Source organism: Lycium barbarum, chromosome 9, assembly GCF_019175385.1.
Source record: "Lycium barbarum isolate Lr01 chromosome 9, ASM1917538v2, whole genome shotgun sequence".
In the NCBI taxonomy this organism is placed as follows: Eukaryota; Viridiplantae; Streptophyta; class Magnoliopsida; order Solanales; family Solanaceae; genus Lycium; species Lycium barbarum.
In genome coordinates, this window is record NC_083345.1 from 40,313,124 (window position 1) to 40,325,890 (window position 12,767).

The following is a 12,767-nucleotide window of genomic DNA, read 5'->3' on the forward strand; positions in this document are numbered from 1 at the left end:
GACATGCTAAATGCCATTGCTTAGTAGTCATGACCTGCAGGGGACCCATGGTGTCCATGTACCACTCGTTCCGGATACTCATCGGACCCAAGCATAAACCTCCGCTCCGAAGAGAAACTCGGACGCTAGCCATATCAATATATCCCTCATTTTCGAAACGAACCTCGGACCACGAGCCCAAAATCTAGGTCACATATGTGTCGTTTCATATATCTATACGTAACAGTATTTCCTGCCCTCTTATAATCAATACTCACATCATCCTTTCATCTCAAAATATCGCCGAGAAGATTATATTAACTTCTCATCACAAACACATCAACTGTAGATTCAACACCTATGAATAGCGGCACGACACCTACACAATCACTCAATCAATTTCACATAGGAGTTCAACCACACAATATCATGTATGAAGATTAGACATGCTTTCTCCTAATGAATTCATAACACATACAACCAACTATTCAAAGTCTAACTCAGGTAGACTGTAACCTACCTCAACCATAGAGCTGGAACAACACAAATCACTTCGCTATAGCTTTTCCCTTCATTAAAGCATCGGAACGCTCAAAGTCTAGAAATAGAAGGTGATAAGTGGTGTTTTCACCACTTATTCTAGTCTCTTTATCTTAGTTTTTGTATCCTTTATTGATAATATGAGGCTATTTATGGTGTGTATTGTCATTCTCTCAGTTACATTGAGTTATAAAGAGAATTGGGATCAAACCAAGTGAAAAATAAGTCAAAATAGACCAAATTGAAGAAATGGCAAAAACTGGACAATTTTGCAAAAACTGTGCAAAACTGTCCAGTTTTGCAAAAACGGGACAGAGCTGCAAATCCCAAACTTATGGGTTGTTTTGGTCATATTTTGATGTGAGAAAATTGGGCAACTATAAAAGCAAGACTTGGGAAAAATATCCATCATCTTTGGCCATTTTCATCAAGCTTGGAGCTAGAGTTCATCATCAACCACACCATTGGAGGAGAAGATTGGAGCTCTTGAATGATAAAACTCTTAACCCTTTCTTCAATTCCTTGTTATGTGTTAAATATTTAAGTGTGTTGTATTCTATTCTCTCAGTTGCATCTTGTTTATGAGAATATCCATTATCAAGTATTGTATTAAATCTCTTGTTTTGCTTATGTATTGAACAATTTTTATTTCTAATGAAGTGGGTTGATGTTTTTCTATCAACTCTTCATGCTTAAATGTCTCTTAATGGTTGAAATATTATTTGTGCCTAAGAACTTTTACTTTGCTTGAGAAAGAAAGTGAAAGTTATGAAAAGAGTTAGATAGCAAGGATTTGGGTCATAACCCATCTAATAACTTGATCTAGAGATAGAATAGTTAACTTGAGGTTGAATTGATTGTGTTTAACATCACACTCTAAGGCTTGAGAAAGCTTAGAGTGAAATTCATTGATTTGGTTGAGAGACTTTCAATGAGATTTTAGAAATCATTATCTATTAACATAAACCCGCTCATAGTTGTAAAATTGTAAAATACATTGGATCATTACTTGAGAGTAATTTCTCTTGTATCCATGCTTGTGGCCATTGATCATTTTACTTGCTTTCTAGATTAGTTTATATTTTCGCATTAGTTATAATTTTCTTAAAATCAAAATATTATCAAGTGTTTGGCTTAGTGTTGAAAGTGATAATTACTTACTTGTTTAAATCGCTTAGTATATTGTTCCCTGTGGGATCGAACCCGACTCATAATTGGGTAAATTATATTGCATACTACCGTGTACACTTTCTCTTTGAGGAGTGGATTTGGATGTTATCAGAAGGCTTAATGAGTCACGAATACTCTAATCACAAATACCAATTCAAGAATACCCTTCTCTTTACTCCCATTCCAATGGGTGAATGATTTTATAGGTGTAAAGCAATGTAACAAAGGCCTTAGTAATCAGTAATCATCCAGTATAACAATATTACATCAACATTCCAACTATAAGCTGTTTTCATGGTCAAGCTACCATTTTTATAGAACCCCTAGGTCTCTTCACTTAGTTTATGGCTCTAAGGGTTTAATTCATGATTAAGAGGGGTTAGCCTAAGCCATTAGATGATAAATAAGTGATCACAATCATAATCCATAATCCATCAAGTTTAGAAGGTTTGTTAATTTCTAGGGTTTCTATTACAATTTCACCATTGAAGACCCATAAAAGTGATGATAATCATGAAGATGATACGGAATGATTGAAGAGAATGATTGAGACTTACCTCTAAAGAGTATTATTGCCCTACTTCGAATTTCACCCTAGGTGCTTATAGCGAACTGTGTTGGAGTTTTATGAATAAAGAATCTAGGACTAAGTCTTTAAAAATCGGTCTACTGTTTTTAAGCTTTAAAAATCGGGCTACTGTTTTTAAGTCTTTAAAATTCGGGCTACTGTTTTCCGTTGTCCACTACAGCGGTCATTTCACCGCTGCAACGGTCCCGCTATAGAGGTCAAGAGGCTGCTATAGCAAACCAAGATGAATCCGCCCACCGCCATAGTGAGCCATCCACCGCCATGGCGGTATCGCCGTAGCAGGCCATCGCCCGCCACAACAGCCACATATAAAGTGGTTGACTGCTGGCAGCGATTAACACACTGCTAAAGCGGTACCGCCGCAGCAGTGCTATTTGGGCAATGAGCTTGACTTTTGCCCAGTTTTCCACCCTTTCACTCAACATTTCATTTGAGACCTCACAAACCCAAACAAAACATGCACATAGATATAAAAATATCATACAAATCCATCCATGGCCTCAGAATTCTCAACAGAATTCTAATTTCCTACGTCACCCCACGACGGACTTAGCAAAATTAAACAACAATCACAAACAAGTTAAGTTTCAGCTCTTAGGCTTACACAATTGAGTTCCTATTGGCTCGTTCTACCCTTGGAAAGGTTCTATTTGGTGGGGTGATCCTACATTTACCATAACGAACGGAAGGGTTGTTACAGGACCTGCATATTTATAGCATGCCTATAAAGTTTTGTTTGTTATGTTTGATGAGGGCTAGTCTAGACCGCGAGCCATAAGCTTTGTAATCTATTTGTACGTTGAATGTGAGGCGAATCTATCTTGAATGTTTCCATGCCATGTGGGGTAAGCATTTGTTGATTCATGCTAGCTGTGTAATCCAGAACTTGGCTGGTAGGTTTGTATTAAAACCACATGTTACACTTTAGGAGATGATGAGTAGGCTTTCTTTGAACCGTTTGTTAAGCCTTTCAAAGAAATTCTATTCATCATCTCCTAAACTTGATACGTATCATTCCTAGGAGATGATGAATAGGCTTGCTTGAGAAACATGATATACTAGAGTAGTCAAGGGATGATACGTATCAAGTTAGGTGAATCATAAAGTATTGGCATTACGTCTATGTTGGTTTTGGCTCATAGTTGATAAGATAGTTATTCTATGGCGTGCTACTAATTATTGGTTCCAACCAAAGTCGATAGGATCCCTTGGCTATATTATTGTTGATTGAGTTGAATTTCTTGAGGGTTGAGAAGATTTAGTTGCTTGAGGACAAGCAAAAGTTTAAGTTAGGGGTTGCCCGATTCAGTCAGCTATTCAGACATCGGTTTGGGGTTCTTCAGGGCTGTCACGACCCGTCTAGAGGGCCGCGACGAGCACCCTGTACTAGCCCACCCGAGCACCCCTTGGCTTACACTTATACTTACATCTAGGTGAGCCACATAATTAGACGCGTAATTCTATTCATTCATCCTACTAGTCCCATTGGACAACAATGCCTTTTATATCATGGTTGGCATCTATGCCACATCAATGTACATGAGCCGACAAGGCTATCAAAATGATATACAAAATATAGGCCAACCAGACAAGATATGTCTAACCACTTACACATGTCTACGAGCCACTAAGGAGAGTATAACATATCATATAGGCGGGACAGGACCCCGCTATGCCAATAATTATGTACACAAAAGAATAAGTACCCAAAAGCTATTGCTCCGAATGAAGTGGAGCTCTGCTATGTAGTCCCTGAGAAGGTGGCTATGGATCAAGTCTGTCTCCCTGTGCACCTACGGGCATGACGCAGCGTCCACAAACAAAAGGACGTCAGTACGAAGAATGTACTGAGTATGTAATTAATATCAATATAGAAACATAGAAAGAAACATAAGAAATAACATAAGATGCGAGATAGTAATATCGTCATCACGGGCACTTACTTGCCTTTCATAGGGACTTCCCATTTCTAGCACATAATTGTGTACATACATCCATATCCGTATCTATACGCACCTTCGTATTTCTTTACATTTCGTATCCATAATCGTATTCGTATACATATCCTTATTCATATTCGTATTCATGCTCATATCTATATCATATACATAATCATATCATACACATATCGTTTGCATAATGTACCCGACCTCGAAGGTTCGGTGTTTCACGTACCCGACCCTAGCTAGGCTCGGTGATCATACATACCTGGCTAACCAAGGCTCAGTGTTACACATACCTAGCCCTACCAAGGCTCAGTATTGTCCGTACCCAACTGCAGTGGTGTGCGCGTTTTACATAAACATACGTACATATACATCTACATATATTCTACCCGGCCATACAGGCTCGGGGTTTTCATAATAGCCATACATAGGCACACATACATATAAGCTCGTAAGCATCCTTACTATTATCATCACTTTCATCATCGTTATCGTTATCATCATCGCTATTACCATTTTAGTCGTCATCAATATCATTATCGCTATTATCGTTATTTGTCATAACTATCTTTATAGGCTTACTCGTCATACGAGGAACTTAGTACAATCATAGCATATTAAGAATCGTGAGCTTAATAGCTCGAAAGATCGAAGCATTTGTGAGACATCATAGACTTATGGAAGATTTAGGTAATTGGCCAAAGGACCATGCCTTATGAAAGAAGGGTTAGCCTTACATACCTTTTCCGTTCAACTATTCTACACTTGCGCGTTCTCCTCCAATGCTAGCGTTTCTACCTTCATTAAAGTCATACTATCATTTGAATCGATAGCTAGCATATATGACTAAAACTAGAGAAAATCGGACAGCATCTCCTTTATTTATACGACATTCCTCCATAACGTATATCAACTCCCAAACGTCAATAATACATTCACAATACCACAACAATAATCATTATTCATCCACATTATCCACATTTCTAGACTTACTTTCAACTATCCATATCCATGGCTATAACACACGACTATGTCCATTCACGTACATTGCTTATCTCATGTTCTCAACATCATTTATAACATATTTACATCACAATACATCAAGACTCATAACTCAATTCAAACTATTTCTCAAAATGACACTATTTCACATTCATGACCCATTTCTCCATACCTTTCTACAATCCAAGTATTTCAACTCTTAAATACCTTAAACAATATAGAAATATCATGAATCTTACCTTAGATGTCGTAGGAACAAGCCTTGGTTGATAATACTCCACTTGAGCAAAACCCTAGTTCATCTCCATTGGGATTTCTTGACTTGAATGATCTTTGATGGTTTTCTTATACTTGATTCACCTAGTTTATGGTGTTGATCACTAATAATCCTTGAATTCTTGTGAAAGAAATGTAGAGAGATGTTTTAGAGAGAAGGGGTGAAGTGTGGAAATGAAATAATGAACTTGGTACCCTTTTTAATAACCCAAAATCTGATCTGAAATGAACAATCGTCGAAAGTGCACAGTGGTCGTAAACCCAGTTTACGGGCCGTATTCCAGTTTACGATCCGTATTCTGTGGGCGTATTTAAGCATAATGGAACCAGAAAGTCAGGCTGAGACATGGTGATTTACGAACACAGTTTATGGGCCGTATTTCAGTTTACGGTCCGTATTTCAAGTCGTTTTTAACCATCCAAGCATTTGACAGAAAGTTGAAGTTTTGGAAGTTGAAATACGACATGGCAGTTTACGGGCCGTATACCACTTTACGGTCTGTATTTCATTTTACAATCGACTGGCCAAAGTGCAAATCTGCAACTTTCCACATTTTCAAAACCTATAATTAGGCATTGTGGAGCATGACCTATCTCTTATCGCAATTTCCTTTGAAACCTTGCTTAAGGCCATCAAAGGTTATTTCTTACTCATGGAAATATCGGATACTCGTACTCCTCGCTAGTCCATTCACTTGTGCAACAACGGAGGATTTTCCGAGGTGTAACATTCTCCCCCTCTTAAGAACATTCGTCCTCGAATGTTAAAGTCTTCGGCGATTCTATAAATATTTTGCCAGAGTCTCCCCTATAATATGGTACTACCATCCTGTCACAACAACCCATATTAACAATGCCTCACAGGGATATAACATAACAACAATAGAATTTGGCCACACACTACCCAAAAGCATAAAAGAAAACATACATACCTTATAATCTTGACGTCTTATCTTGGATCTCTTCCAAGGGCTGGAATAAATGCGGGTATCTGGATCGCATACTTTCTTCCGCTTCCCATGTCATCTCTTCTCGTTTACTACTTCTCCATAAAACATTAACTGAGGCCACTTCTTTGTTTTTAAGCCTCCGTACTTGCCTATCTAGTATGGCAATGGGCACTTCTTCGTCATGTTAGGGATGTAGCTTATAAGTTGGTGTTATCTCCGGGTTTGTCGGGTGTTCACCCGGTGTTTCATGTGTCCATGCTGAAGAAATACCAATCAGACAGGTCTTATATCATCCAATGGGACTCGGTCCTAGAGCCTATTTGGATGGGCTTAAAAAAAGCATCTTATAAGTTATTTTCAGCTTATAAACTGCTTTAGATAAGCTAAACCAAATAGACCCAACTACTGTTTGGGCTTATTTTAAGCACAAAATGGCTTATAACTTATAAGCCAATCCAAACAGGCCCCTATTCAATCAAAATATGTCTTTTGAGGAGGAGTCGGTGGCCATCTTGGATAGGGAGGTTCGAAAATTGAGGTAAAAGAAGATAGCTTTGGTAAAGGTAATATGAAAACACCATCCAATTGAGGAGGCTACGTGGGAGACCGAGGCTGAAATGCATAGTAGATACCCCCATCTCTTTATCAAGTCAAGTACCTCCCCGTCATTTTATTTTATTTTTCCCGTTCAAGGATGAACAACTATTTAATCGGTGTCTAATGTAACGACCTGTTTGGTCGTTTAGAATTTTTGACCCTTTTACCCTTGTTGATCCTTCCCCTAGCTTCGTTAGAGCATGTTTATCTCGTGGGGATGAGTAGCATGGTTCGCTAGGTGATCCATATTGGTTTTTAAGGAAATTAGAGGCTCAAAGTGAATAAATCATTGACCAATAGTTGACTTTTTTGTAATACTATTGGTCAATGAACCTTTTTGAGAATTTAGCCAATTAGATGAGGTTCGTAGAGTCATTTATAACTTGGTGGGGGTGATTGGTTTGGTTCCCGAGGTATTCGGGAGCATTTTGGGTCCTTGGCTGGAAACTTGACTTTGGGTGTTTTGGGGGTTGACCGGGTCAAAATGACTTACGTTAAAAATTCTGAAGTCACAGCAGATTTCATAGTGTGTTCTTATGTTGATATGCATATTTAGATTATATCTGAGGGATTTTGGATAACTGTCAGGTTTTGGATTGGACTTGGAGAAAAACTAGATTTTACTGGTTTCTGATGTCCCGCTTCTACTGGTATGTGTTCGCATCTTCGAGTCCTCCTATATGGAACTTCGTGTACAGACGCAATAGGTTGACGTGGTAAGTGACTCCGCGGATGCGAGTCCGCATCTGTGGATATCGTTGAATAGAAAACCTTTCTAATTTCCCGACTTCGAGATTCCTTCCATTCACCAAATGCTTAACTTAGGGAGTATTATAGGCGAAATTGAAGAGCTTTTGGGTGTTTACATCTTGCAGTAAGTTCTTTTGCACTCTCTTGTAAATTATTTATGATTTAGGATTCGAATTCATGCTAGTTTTCATTTGATAAGTTACAAAAGATGGGTAAAAACCCTGAATTGTTTCTTATGATTTATTTTCTATTTCTCATAAGTTTGTGGGAAGGTTCCTTAACTTCTAATCTTCTAATCATTGGGGAATTAGGTTGCTAAGTTGAATCTCTTCTAATTGCTAAGGTTTGCATTATGGAAATTGGTGGTTTTCTTTTATTGATGAAACTAATGCTAATTGGGGACTAATTGGTGTTGATGATTAGTATATGAACTTATTGTACTTCGAATTGACCTTTTCCAACTTATAGTTTCCTATTTTATCTTAGTGGGCCCGGGGTCACTTTTAGGGTTATTTTGAGGTTTTTCCGAAAGCATAGCAATATGTATATCGTTAGATTCGTAGTCTGACATAGATTATTTAATTGATCAGACTTTCAACATTCAGAAGCTATCTGGAAGGGAAAGGCCCAGGTTTGAGGAGTTCGAGGCACTTATTCGGCTACTAGGTAGGTTATGGCTTACCTGTTATTAGACTTTAATTAGTGAATCACATGTGTTGTGTAGTTATTGATGGGGAAAGCATGATAGGACTTTGGGCATAGTTGTGGTGTTAAATCAACTGGCTTGGTATGATTTTTGATTATTTGGGGTTGTCAATGTACTTTATACAATTATTGACATGTGTTGTACTTGATGACGTGGTTAAGGTTATATAGGTTGTACGAGTTCTATGGTTATGATTGGGATTGAGTGTCTGATTCGTTTCCATAATAGTTGTGATGATTCGTTCAAGGATTGAATTGCCATTATAGTGCTTTCATATCATATTTATTGGCATTGTTTACATGTGATTCCTCATTCTTGCCTTTGTACATTCATGCAGATGAAAGAGTTACGGAAATGGATTCAAAATGGAAAGAAAGATGAAAGAAACATTGTCAATGCTATCGATCTAAGGTCTGTACATGAAGAGTCATGATCTAAGGTTTGTTTCGGAGTTGCTAGTAGTACATAGACGTCGCGGGTCCCCTATGGGTCTTGACTATTGAAGCTATAAATGATTATAGCATGTGTTTACAAGTTTGATTTACTGGCCATCGCATTGCACGTCATTGCATCTCGTTACATTGCACTCCTCAGTATCGCATCATATACGATTTCATTGGATTCTTCTTGATATTGTGTTTTGTTGTTGCATATGGTTGAGGGATTTCTTAGATCTTAGCACACTTGTGAATAGAAGCTTAAACCTAGGCTATGACTTGATTATTTTCGATATTTTGTGCCTAATGATTGTCGTTGACTGCCTTATCTGTTTTACTTGCTGATTGTTGTATTTCATAAGTGTTAACTAATCTTAGTCGGCCAATGATGCTTACAAGTACGTGTTGTACTGATAATACTCTAGTTGCACTTTTTGTGAGTGCAGAGTTTGAGAATCTTTTTTGAGGATCCGAGTCTAGCCTCGAGGCTTCTTGCTTGAGACCTGAGGGTGAGCCACTTACCAGCCTGTAGCCTTGGATCTTGTCTATCGTTTTCTATTACCCTATCCATTAGACAGCATTTCCTTATGTTCATATTGTTGTTATATTCCTAGACTTATATTGGATTAGTCGTTCTTGTACTGGTGACTTCAGGTCCTTGGGGAGATGTATTTAACTTCGTATTCCGCACTTTATGACAATGTATAGATAAAGATTTATTAATGTTTACTTGTGTTATTTATGCTTGATTCCTACATTGATTAAGCATTGATTAAAGAGATGGTTCACCCACCAGGGGGGGTTAGTGTGGACTCTATCATGAACGTGATTTGGGTCGTGACAGGTATATCTTGATAAGTCTAAAGATGAAGTTGAAAGCATGTTTTTGCATGTTTTTGAAATTCAAAGCAGAGTGGAAATCAATTAGACAGAAAAATCAAGAGGCTTAGATCAGATAGGGGTGGTGAATACTGTACTAATACTCTAAAGATTTTTTGTGATAAAAATGGTATTATACATGAAGTTAATGCTCCCTATACTCCCCCAACGAAATGGTGTAGCCGAGGAACCCTTAAGGAAATGATTAACTCTATGCTTTTAAGATTAGGTCTATCTGACAACATGTTTTGGGGAGGGGGGGGGGGGGGGGGGGAAGCTGTCTTATTTGCTATAGAGTCCCTCATAAAAAGTTGGACAAGACTCCATATGAGTTGTTGAAGGGGTATCCCCCTGACTTGAAATTTTTTTAAACTGTGGGGGTGTTTGGCTAAGGTTAGTCTACCTCAGTTTAAACGGGTAAATGTAGGTTCTAATACTTTTGATGTTGTCTTAATTGGTTATGGTCAAAACAGTGATGCATATACATTTATGTTATTGCATGTACATTTATGTCTTTGAATGATTAATTCTATTTGTGAATCTAGAGATGCAGAATATTTTGAGCATGTTTTTCCTTTAGAAATGATATGGCTAGTGATGTGCAAAATAATGCTTCTACATCTCTCTCTATTAATTCTCATGTTGTACCTTCTTTTGAAGTTATTGTTACTGATCAAGAAAATGAACTTAGAAAGAGTAAAAGACGTAAAATTGAGACTAGCTTTAGTCCTGATTTTCTCACTAACTTCTTGATTGAGAATTTTTACATTAATGCTTTAAATGATGAATTAGTGTCCATCTACATAATGGAAGAAGACCCTAAGACTTATGATGAAGCATTGAGACCAATAGATGCGATGTTTTGAAAAAAGTCTTCCAAAAAGTAATTTAGACTCTATAGTTTCTAATTATACTTGGGACTTGTATGATTTGCCTAAAGGTTGTACACTCATAACTAGCAACTGAATATACAAGAAGAAATTGAGACCTGATAGTACAATTGAAGAATTAAGGCTAGACAGGTTATTTGGGATTTTAACCAAAAGAAGGATGTTGATTACTTTGATACTTCTTCTCTTGTAACTAAAATAACGATCATTAGTACTTTTATTGCTTTAGCTACTATTCATAGTTTAGTATACACCAAATGGATGTCAAATCAACATTTCTAAATGGTAATTTAGAGAAAGAGATGAATATGACTCAACCTGAGGTTTTTTTTTATCCCAGAACAAGAAGATCAAGTACGAAAATTGAACACGTTCTTGTATGGCTAAAGCTGGAACCTAAGCAGTAATATGAAAAGTTTAATATCACATTAGTGGATAATAATTTTATTGTTAATACATTTGATACCTGTGTTTGTTCCAAATGATATCGTGTGATTATATGTTTATAAGTGGATGACATGTTAATCTTTGATCCTAATGTGAATGTTGTTAATGAGACTAAGAACTTTTTATCTTCTAAGTTTGAAATGAAATATCTTGGAAAAGCAGATGTGATTTTAGAGACTAAAATCAAAAGACCTGTTAATGGCTTTTCTTTGTGTAAGTCTCATTATATTAAAATGATGTTGCACAAGTTTGATGATTTTGATGTAGTTCCAGTAAGAACTTCTTATGATCCTAGCATACACTTGAGTATGAATAAAAGTATGAATAGAGAATCTAGTGTTTGTCAAACTGAATATACTAAATTAATTGGGAGTGTAATAATTCTCATGAATTATACTCAACTTGATATAACTTATGTTGTTAGTAGATTGAGTAGATATACTCATAATTCCAGTAATGAACACCAAGATTCAATTCATCATTTGCTAAGTATTTGGAAGGTACTCTGGATTGGTGTTTGCATTTTAAGAAATTTCCTGTTGTTTTAGAAGGTTTTTGTGATGCAAATTGGGAAACTGACAATGATTAATTTAGCTTTAGTACCAGTGGCTATCTGTTTACTTTGCCTGCAGGTACTATTTCATAGAAGTCTTCCAAACAGACTTGTATAGCACGTTCTACTATGGGATTTGAATTCATTGCTCTCGAGTTGGCAGAGCAAAAAGCTGAGTGGTTGAGAAACCTTTTGGCAGATGTGTTGTTATGAGGGAAGACAAGCTTCACCAATCTCTTTATAATGTGACTCACAGGCAGCAATTGAGATTGCAAAAATAGTGTGTACAATGGGAAATGGAGACATATTTGCATTAGACATGGTGCAATTAAACAGTTTTTAAAACATAGTGTTTTTTTCTTGAAAGTAAGGCCCGAAAGAAATTTGGTGGATCCTTTAACCAAGGGTTTGGCAAGGAAAATGATCCTTGAAACACCGAGGGTGATGGGGCTATAGCCTATGGATTGAGGTGATATAGTGGATACCCCTTTGAGGTCAAATGAAGTCATGTAGGCCCTTAATGTACATTATATTTCTTATCCCGATGGTGTGAGTGTCATGACCCAAATTACAAGGTCATGTCGATGCCTACCTTTTCCCTACCCGATACCCAAGCCAAACCCAAAATAACTAAATCCATTTACAACCAAATAAAATAAATACCATTTCTTATTGAACAACAATAATACAATACGAGTTTTACAAGGTGGAAAAATAATCAAAGGAAACTTGACGAAACCCCCAAAACCTGGTCATAAGTGTACTTGAGCACTACAAAATCCTCCTAAATACAACCAACTCTGTACAATAGTTTGTCTGAACAGAAGATAGATAGAATATAAACTAATAAGAAGAGAATCTCCGAAGGGGGGGGGGGGGTGCAATACCAATAGCTCACGCAGAATCTCTCTAACGAACCCCAACAACATCCGAAAGTCGGATCCAAATATTGATCAATACTTTCACCATAAAAAGATGTAGCAAGTGTAGCGTGAGTACAAAACAACGACACTCAGTAGCATCATCGACCATCCCTAGGTGACCGGGAGACGAGCG